This window comes from Lipotes vexillifer, unplaced genomic scaffold (genome assembly GCF_000442215.2).
Source record: "Lipotes vexillifer unplaced genomic scaffold, Lipotes_vexillifer_v1.1 scaffold394, whole genome shotgun sequence".
In the NCBI taxonomy this organism is placed as follows: domain Eukaryota; kingdom Metazoa; phylum Chordata; class Mammalia; order Artiodactyla; family Lipotidae; genus Lipotes; species Lipotes vexillifer.
The window spans coordinates 919,416-928,863 of NW_006791731.1; positions in this window are offsets into that span (position 1 = coordinate 919,416).

Here is a 9,448-nt window from a genome sequence, read left to right on the forward strand (position 1 = left end):
CGCCCACCCCCCTGGGCCCGCCCCCCGCACTCCAGCCTGGCCAGGGCCAGCGTCTCGTCCACCTTTTGGGCTTCCTACCGGAGCCTGTCCACTTGGGCCTCCGCTTCCTTGATGGCCTGGAGGAGGGGCCCTACGCTCCGCTCAGGGCAAGGCCGGACCCCCACCGCTGCCTGCTGGGCGCAGCCGGGACCCATAAGGAAGGGGCTGGGAGGGGGGCCGCCCCGCCCCGCCGAGGGGGAGTAGCCCACCTGCCGAGTGAGCTCAGCCATGCCCGCGCCCCTCCGTTAACCCTTGTGCTCGTGGATCCTCGGGTTGAGCTCGCGGTAGGCCTGCGGCGGGGGGACAGCTGAAGCCCTCCGGATCAGGCTGGGGGCTCGTGGGGCGCCTCTCAGCACCCAGCTCTCCCTCCTCCCACCGGCTCCTTCCTGGGGGCTGGCTGCACACCTGTTGGTGACACTTGCTGCTCCTTGGGCAGCTGTTGCACTTTAAGGTTCATGCTGGGGTCGGGGGAGGCGGGTCAGAGGAGCTCCTGGCCGCCTCCCCCCACCGCCACCCCCTTCTTCAGTACCACTTGGCCTCCGCCTCCCTGTGCTGCTTGGTTTCCTGGCCCCGGCGCTACCGCTGGGCCTCCATGTTCTGGAGCGTGGCATCTGTGAGGCTCAGGTCCCAGGACTGCACCTAGCTTTTGACCACCTAGCGACAGTGGTCAAAAGCTCAGGGTGTGTTCTGTGTTCTGCCTGACCTGGAGAGGAGATGCTGTTACACTCCCACTTCAGAGAAAAAGACACCGACTCACAGAGATGTGGCCCTCACAGCTGGCCAGGGATGAGCCCCGAAGTGCTGACCATCATGGTGCCGCGCCCCCCAAAGCCAAGCCCCCGAGGTCCTTGCAGTCCCCCTGCCAAGACCACACAGGCCTCCACCTTCCTTTCCTGCCCTCCTCCCTCCACACCCCTGCCACCGGCCCCCCGGGCTCCCTGCTTGTGTCCACTGCATGCAGGTCCCTGGCTTCGCGGCCTCCCTACAGACCCCAGTCTGCAGGACACAGCCCTTGGGGCCACACATCCCAAGTCTCACCACTCCTGTTCCTCTGAAGTGCCCCCTGCCACCCCCTGCACCCCGGAGTGATAAAGGGGCCACAGAAAGCAGGGTTCTCAGAAGGGAGGGATAGGGTTCTCCAATATTTTACTTCCTGACTCAGGAGGTTAATCCAGGAGTATTTCCTTTATCATTTCATCAAGCCACACAACTTTGATTTGTACAATGTTCAGTATGTGGTTTGTATTTTAGAAAGGAAAGTTCAAAGATGTGTAAAATCAAGGATGAGAGAGGAATGGATGGATGGAGCAGATAAATGAATGGAAGAGTGAACATAGGAATGGGTCCATGAATTATTAACTTAAGGAACTCTGAATACCTACTTTAAAGAATAACAGCTACCATTTATTGAGCACTGTGTGCCAGGGATTGTGCTAAAGAATTCCATTCATTGTCTCATTCGTCTTTGAAATATAGGAACTCTTATTAGCCCCATTTCTGAATATATGGAAGCCGATATTCAAATAAGTTTAAAAACTTGCCAAAGGTTAGTTTGCAAGTAGAAGAAATGGAAAACTAAATGAGTGAACAGATAAAATAATAATGTAATGGGTGAATTCATGAGTGAGTTAATGAATGGACAAATAATGAGTAGGTGAATAAGTTAATGAATGAATGAAATGATGAAAGAATGAAGGATTCTTGGATTAATTGAATGGATGAAATATGAATTGATACATGAAAAATTAATAGATGAAGGGATTTAATGGATGAATAACTTAGATAAGTAGATGGTTGGTTGAGCAAATGGACAGATGAATTGATGGGTGAGTTCAATCATTCAGCACAACTTTTGGGTGCCTTTCATGTGACAACCAAAATGTATGACATTGGAGAATACAGCTGTGGAGTGAATTAACATAGTCCCTGCTTTCTCGAAATTTTCTCTCAAGTAAACAGCATGAATGTGTGTATGAATGCATGGATGAAGAGATGTGTGAATTAACAGTAGTTAAATAAATGAATACATGAGGATGACTTAAGATGGTAGTATGGCTGAAGTGGATACAGTAATGAGGGGATAGACTGGCAGGTTTATCAATAAACGATTCATAAGTTAATGAGAAAATGTGTGAATTGATGAAACAGTAAGTCAAGTACTGGGAAAAAAGCTGGTATTCGATGGTTAAACATGAAAACAATGATGGGTAGATGAACGATAAAGGGATGATGGATGGAGGGACAGATAATGATTGATAGTTATTTAATTTTTCTACAGCATTACTGATTTTTCTGTCTACTTGTTTCACCAGTTATTGAGATAGGGATGTTGACATCTGCTACTATCACTGTGGAGTTAGTTCTTGTAGTTCTGTCAGTTTTTGCTTCATGTATTTGGAAGCTCTGTTAGTACCTGCAGAAACATTTAGGATTCTTATGTCCTCTTGATGAAATGATCCCTTTGTCCTTATGAAATGATTCTTTTATTCTCAGTAATATTCTTTGTTCTGAAGTCTGCTTTTTCAGATGTTAATATAGTCATTTCAGTTTCCTTATATTTAGTGTTATACTGGCATATTTGTTCTATCCTTTTAATTTTCACCTATCTGTATCTATTTTATTTTATTTTATTTTATTTTACTTTTTGGCCACACTGCACGGCATGTGGGATCTTAGTTCTCTGACCAGGGATCGAACCCGTGCTCCCTGAAGTGGAAGTGCGGAGTCTTAACAGCTGGACCGCCAGGGAAGTCCCATATTTTAAGTTTGTTTCTTATAGGCAGAATATAGTTGGATTTTTAAAAAATTTATCTTTCTTCTGGCTGCGTTGGGTCTTAGTTGCAGCACGCAGGATCTTCCATTGAGGCACGTGGGATCTTTTTCGTTGTGGTGCATGGGCTCTTTGCTGCAGCACTCGGGCTTCCCTCTAGTTGTGGCCTGCAGGTTTTCTCTCTAGTTGTGGCACGTAAGCTCCAAGGTACATGGGCTCTGTAGTTTGCAGCACTGTGGGCTCTCTTGTTGAGGCACGCGGGCCTAGTTGCCCTGCGGCCTGTGGGATCTTAGTTCCCCAACCAGGGATGGAACCTGTGTCCCCTGCATTGGAAGGTGGATCCTTAACCACTGGACCACCAGGGAAGCCCCTGTTTATTTTCCTCCTCTTCTTTTTTTGCCTCCTTTCTGATTGCATATTTTTTAGAATTTTTTTAGAATTTATTATCTTATTAACTATAACTGTTGCTATGTAGTGCTCACTTTAGGGTTTACAGTATATATACACCTATAACTTGTTACAGTTACTTTCAGATGATATGGCACCACTTCACATATAGTATAAGAACCTTCCACAGTATATTCCCGTTTCCCCTGCCAACCTTTATTTTTGTCATACATTTGAGCCAAACAACTATAATTTGTACGGTTTTCAGTATGTGTATCTACATGTGTTATAAAATCCCATGACATATTGCCATTATTTTTGTTTCTTCAATTACCTTTTCAATAAATTTAAGTAATAAGGCCCTATCTCATATATTTACCTCGGTAGTTACCCTTTCTAGTGGTCCTCACGTCTTTGAGTGGATCCATATTCACATCTGGCATCCCCTTCCTTGTACTGGTAGGCTTCCATTAACATTTCTCATAGTGTGAGTCTGCTGGTGATTGATTCTTTCAGCTTTTGTATGTCTGGAAAGGTATGTCTTTATTTTGCCTTCAGTTATGAAAGATATATGCACTGGGTATAGAACTCAAGGCCGACAAGATTTTTTTCCCCCCTTCAGTACCATTAAAGATGCTCTCCACTGTCTCCTCACTTGCACTGTTTCCAACAGGAAATCTGCCATAGTGCTTATCTTTGTTCTGTCTGTAACATGTCTTTTTTTTTCCTCTGGCTGCTCTTAGGATTTTCTCTTTATCACTGGCTCTGAGAAATTTTATCAAATTGTGCTTTAGCCTGACTTTTCTTCCTGCTTCTTGTTGAAATTTGGTGTTTGTTGAGATTTGGGGAATGTGGTTTATACTTTTCGTCAAATTTGGAAACCTTAAGGTTATTATTTCTTCAAATATATATATTTTTCTGTTTCCTTTTTTTTAAAAAAATAAATTTATTTATTTATTCATTTTCGGCTGCACTGGGTCTTCATTGTGGTGCGCGGGCTTCTCATTGCGGTGGCTTCTCCTGCTGCGGAGCACGGGCTCTAGGCGCACAGGCTTCAGGAGTTGTGGTGCATGGGCTCAGTAGTTGTGGTTCACGGGCTCTAGAGCACAGGCTCAGTAGTTGTGGCACACAGGCTTGGTTGTTCCGTGGCACGTGGGATCTTCCCGGACCAGAGCTCGAACCCATGTCCCCTGCATTGGCAGGCAGATTCTTAACCACAGCACCACCAGGGAAGTCCGTCCCTTCTTTCTTCTCTCCTTTGGAGACTCCAATTACATATATATGAGGCCTCTTGAAATTGTCCCACAGCTCGTTGATCCTCTTTTCGTTTGGAGGAATTCCTTTTTCTCTATGTGGTTTTATTTGGAGTAGTTTCTGTTGTTAAGCCTTCAAATTCACTAATCTTTACCTCTGTTGTGTCTAATCTGACATTAATCCCATCCATACTTTTTTGTTTCTTTTTCATCTCAGACACTGTCATTTTTACCTCTAGAATTTAAGTTTTTTATAACTTCCATGTCTCTATTCAATTTTTCAAGCATCTGGAATATAGTTATAATAGCTGTTTAAATGTCATTTATGCTAATTAGAATATCCCCATCAGTTCTGGGTTTGTCTTGATTAGTTGAGTTTCTCATTATGGTCACATTTGTATGCATCTTTGTATGTCTGGTAATATTTAATTGGATGCCAGACAATGTACATTTTGCCTTGTTAGGAGCTGTATATTTTGTATCTCTGTATGTATCCTTGAAATTTGTTTTGGGATACGGTTATATTACTTGGAAAGTTTTATCCTTTGGGTCTTGCTTTAAGATTGGTGAGGCTGTACCAGGGCGGCATTTACTCTAGGACTAATTATTCCTCTGAGGTGAGATCCTTCTAAGTGCCCTACCCAGTGCCACATGGATTGTGAGGTTTCCTGCTTGGGCTGGTGGGAAAAGGCTAGGCACTGCTGCTTCCTTCCCTCCCGACAGATGGCTCTGTCCCCAAGCTTGAGACATTCCGTCACACACATGAGCCATTGAGTACTCACCTGAATCCCCAAAGGGGGCCCTACACACCTCTGGAATGCTCTTTATCTTTTTTAAAATTTATTTTATTGGAGTATAGTTGATTTACAGTGTTGTGTTAGTTTCAGGTGTACAGCAAAGTGAATCAGTTATACATATAACCACTCTTTTCTAGATTCTTTTTCCATATAGTCCATTACAGAGTATTGAGTAGAGTTCCCTGTGCTATACAGCAGGTCCTTATTAGTTATCTATTTTATATATAGTAGTATGTATATGTCCATCCCAATCTCCCACTTTATCCCTCCCCCCGTTTCCCCGCTGGTAACCATAAGTTTGTTGTGTACATCTATGACTCTATTTCTGTTTTGTAAATAAGTTCATTTGTACTATGTTTTTAGATTCCACATACAAGCAATATCATATATTTGTCTTTCTCCGTCTGACTTACTTCACTCAGTGTGACAACCTCTAGTTCCATCCATATTGCTGCAAATGGCATTATTTCTGAAATGCTGTTTCCCTTTGCAGCTCTCTTCTCTCTGGCACTTGCAGTCTGACTGCCTTGGAATCCCTGGACTCTGAACCCTGTCTCCTTAACTCAGGGAATTGACCAGGCTCTGCCTGGATTCCCCGCTCCTGCACCACAGCCCGGAAGTGCTCTCAAGGTGGTTAGCTGGGCAAAGGGCTCACGTAGTTTATTTCCGGCCTCTTGGGGATCACTGATTATTCCCTGATGCCCAGTGTCTTGAAAACCATTGTTTCATATTTTCTGTCTGGGTTTCGTTGTCGTATTTCAGGTGGAAGGATAAATCAGGTTGCATTTACTCCATCCTAGAAGCAGAAATCTCTGTGTTCATTTTTTTTCAACCTTCTTTCTGTTTCATTTTGGGTAATTTCTATGTCTTCTAATTAACTAATTTTTCTTTCAATGTCTAATCAGCCATTAATCACATCCAGTGTGTTTTTCACCTCCAACATTGCAGTTTTCAGAAGTTTAGGAGTATGTCGAGTATGTACGTAAAAATAGAGACAGATGGATGTGGAGGTGTGCTGTGTGAGACACAGCTGTAAGTTTAATGCCCTTGTCCACTCAGGCTGCGTCATTTCTGAGTCAGTTTTGATTGATTTTGCTCCTCACTATGGGTTGTATTTTCCTGTTTCCTTGCATGACTGGTAATTTTATTAAACTTTCATTTGCAAACAATTACAGATTTACAGGAATTTGCATGTGCCCTTAACAGACCTTCCCCAATGAGGGCACCTCATACAACTATAGTGCAATATACAAAGCAGGATATGGGCATAGTACAATCCACAGACCCCACTTACTCTGTTTCAACAGTTTTACATGGATCCCTTTGTACGTCTACAGTCACATGCAGTTTTATCACACGTGGAGATTTGTGTACCCGCCACCACAGTCAAGATGTGACCTGTCCCATCACCACAACGCTCCTCTGTGTCACCACTTCCAGTCACATCACCTCTCTCCCCTTTCCTTCCCTGCCCCTATTCCCACCCCACAAAGCACTGATCTGGCCTCCGTCTCCATAGTTTCGTCATTTTGAAAATGTTCTGTGAATGGAATGGCAGTATGTAACCCTGTGAGATGCGCTCTTTTTTCACTTGGCAAAAGGCCCTTGAGACCCATCCAGGTGTTGCTGTGTCACTAGTTCCTTCCTTCTCACAGCTGAGGAGTGTTCTGAGGTGTGGACTGACTTGAGTTGGCTTAACCTTTCACCTACTGAAGAACATCTAGGTTGCGTCCAGTTTGGGGCTGTTACAAGTAAAGCTGCTGTGAACATGCATGTGCACACTTTTATGTGGACACAGTCCTCATTTTACTGGAATAGAATGCCCAGCAGTGTGTGCTGAGTCCCATGGGAAATGTCTGTTCAGTTTCTTAAGACACAGCCCCACTGTGTTCCAGGGCAGCTGCACCCCTTTACGTTCCCACGAGCACTGGGTGAGAGCTGGCTTCTCTGCACCCTGTGCCCTCACTGATTTCCATTTCAGCATTTCTTCCAGGTGTGATGGTGTTGAACGGCTTGTGTTTGTTGGCATCATTATATCCTCTTCAGTGAAATTTCTCTCCATGCCCATTGCTCACTTTATAACTGGATCGTATCACTTACCATTGAAGTTTTTTTTTTTTTTTTAGTACGCGGGCGTCTCACTGCTGTGGCCTCTCCCGTTGCGGAGCACAGGCTCCGGACACGCAGGCTCAGTGGCCATGGCTCACGGGCCCAGCCACTCCGCGGCATGTGGGATCCTCCCGGCCCGGGGCACGAACCTGTGTCCCCTGCATCGGCCGGCGGACTCTCAACCACTGCGCCACCAGGGAAGCCCACCATTGAGTTTTGAGAGTTGTTTGTATGTCATAAATATGGGTCCTCTGTCAGATATGTGGTCTGCAAGGATTTTCTCCCTCTCTGTGGCTTGTCTTTTCATCCTGTTAACAGGGGCTTCAGCAGAGCAAAAGTTTTACATTTTTAGGAAGTTCAATTTGTTGGTTTCTTTTTTTTCTTTTATCGGTTGATTGTGCTTTTTGTCTAAGAACCCTTTACCAAGCCATAGGTCCCAAAGATTTTCTCCTGTGTTCTTCTAAAGGTTTTAGTTTACATTTAAATCCAAATCCATTTTGAGTTCGTTTTTTATAGGGTGTGAGGTTTAGGTGAAGGTTCATTCCTTCGCCTGTGGACATCCAATTGCTCCAGCACCAGACTGTCCCTCCTGCAGCCAGTGGCCTCCCGCCGCCCCCCCCCCCCCCCCCCCCCGCGGGCTGGACATCCTCCTCACACCCCTCAGAAGGCCGCCTGCATGCTTCTCCAGCCTTCAGGCCCTGTGCCCACCACCCGGGCCTGCCCCAACACGACCCGCGGAGAGGTGGGCCCCCCTGTGCCCACTCCTCGCTCCAGCCCCTCTGAGGCCATGGCCAGGCCCTTCGGTCCTCCTAGCCTCACATTTTGCTCCTCTGAGGAGGAAGCAGGAGGCGTTTGAAGCCAAAGGCTCTGCTGGTCTTTTGAAGCTTGGCCTGTTGCTTATTAAAGAGGAGAAGCCAAGAAGAGCAGAGGGGATGCCTTCCAGGACAAGGGGCAGCTGGGGGTGAAGGTGGCGCCCAGGACACGGGGTCCCCAGGTGGCAAAGGCCCTGGCACTCCACGGGTGGAAGCAGGGGGCTCAGCAGCAGACCCGGGCCAGTCCCACATTTTCCAGCCAACACCTCGGCTCCACAAGACTTGGGTGGAAGGACACACAGCTGAGATGGGCGAGGGCCTGAGATTCTAGTCAGACTCATTGGAAGAAATTAAGGCCGTGGCATCAGGTGATCCGGCTTCACGGCTGCTCCCACAGGCCCTGGGTCAGCCTCATCTGACCTGGCCTCCTGGGCCGGGGAGAAGTGCAAGCGCCCGTGTCCCCAGCCTGGCCCAGGGCCTGCGAAAAGGCCCCTTGACATCGTTCCCGGGCGCCACGAAGGAGCTGCCAGGCTGAGCTGCCTTGGGCAGGGTCATGGCTCTGAGCCCTAGGGCTCAATTTTCTCAGAGACGTGGAAATTCTGAGCGAGGGGCCAGGTGGGCCGTCCTAGCGCTGCCCTCAGTGCCCCAGAGCTCCCGCGCTGGCTCCCGAGGAGCCAGTCTGTTTCTCCACCTCCCATGGTAACACTGCTTCCAAGGTGGGCTGAGGGTCCAGGGACGTGAGCAGAGCCCCGGCCACAGGAGGCCCCAAGAAACCGGGAGCTGTGGTCTTGATCGCGTGTGCCCGGTAAGGCTCATAGCGAGGACTTCGGGAGGGGAAGGGCCTGCAAAGGCTCTGGGTCCTGGAAGGTTCGGGACCAGCCGGGGCGGGGACCCCAGGCTCCTGACAGCTTTGGGGGTGGGGGAGCAAGCGCCCCGGGGGCTTCTGCCCACGCCCGCGCACCTGTTCGGGGGTGCGTCCGTCGTCCGCATGCACCCGGGGGTCAGCTCCGAGCTTCACAAGCATCTCCACGGCTTCCAGGTGGCCCCCGAAGGCCGCTCGGTACAGCGGCGTCCGGCCGAAGGCGCCCTGCTGGACGCGCTCACTGAGCACGGCCCGTCCGGACGAGGCGCGGCCCCCAGTCCTCGCCCAGCGCCCACCTTGCTGTTGCGACTGGCGCCCTGCTCGGCTAGCAGCTGGATGGCCAGGGGCTGCCTGCCCGCCGTCGCTGTCCTCGAAGTCCACCAGAGCCAGACGCCGCGTCGCAGCTCACGCCCTCGCGG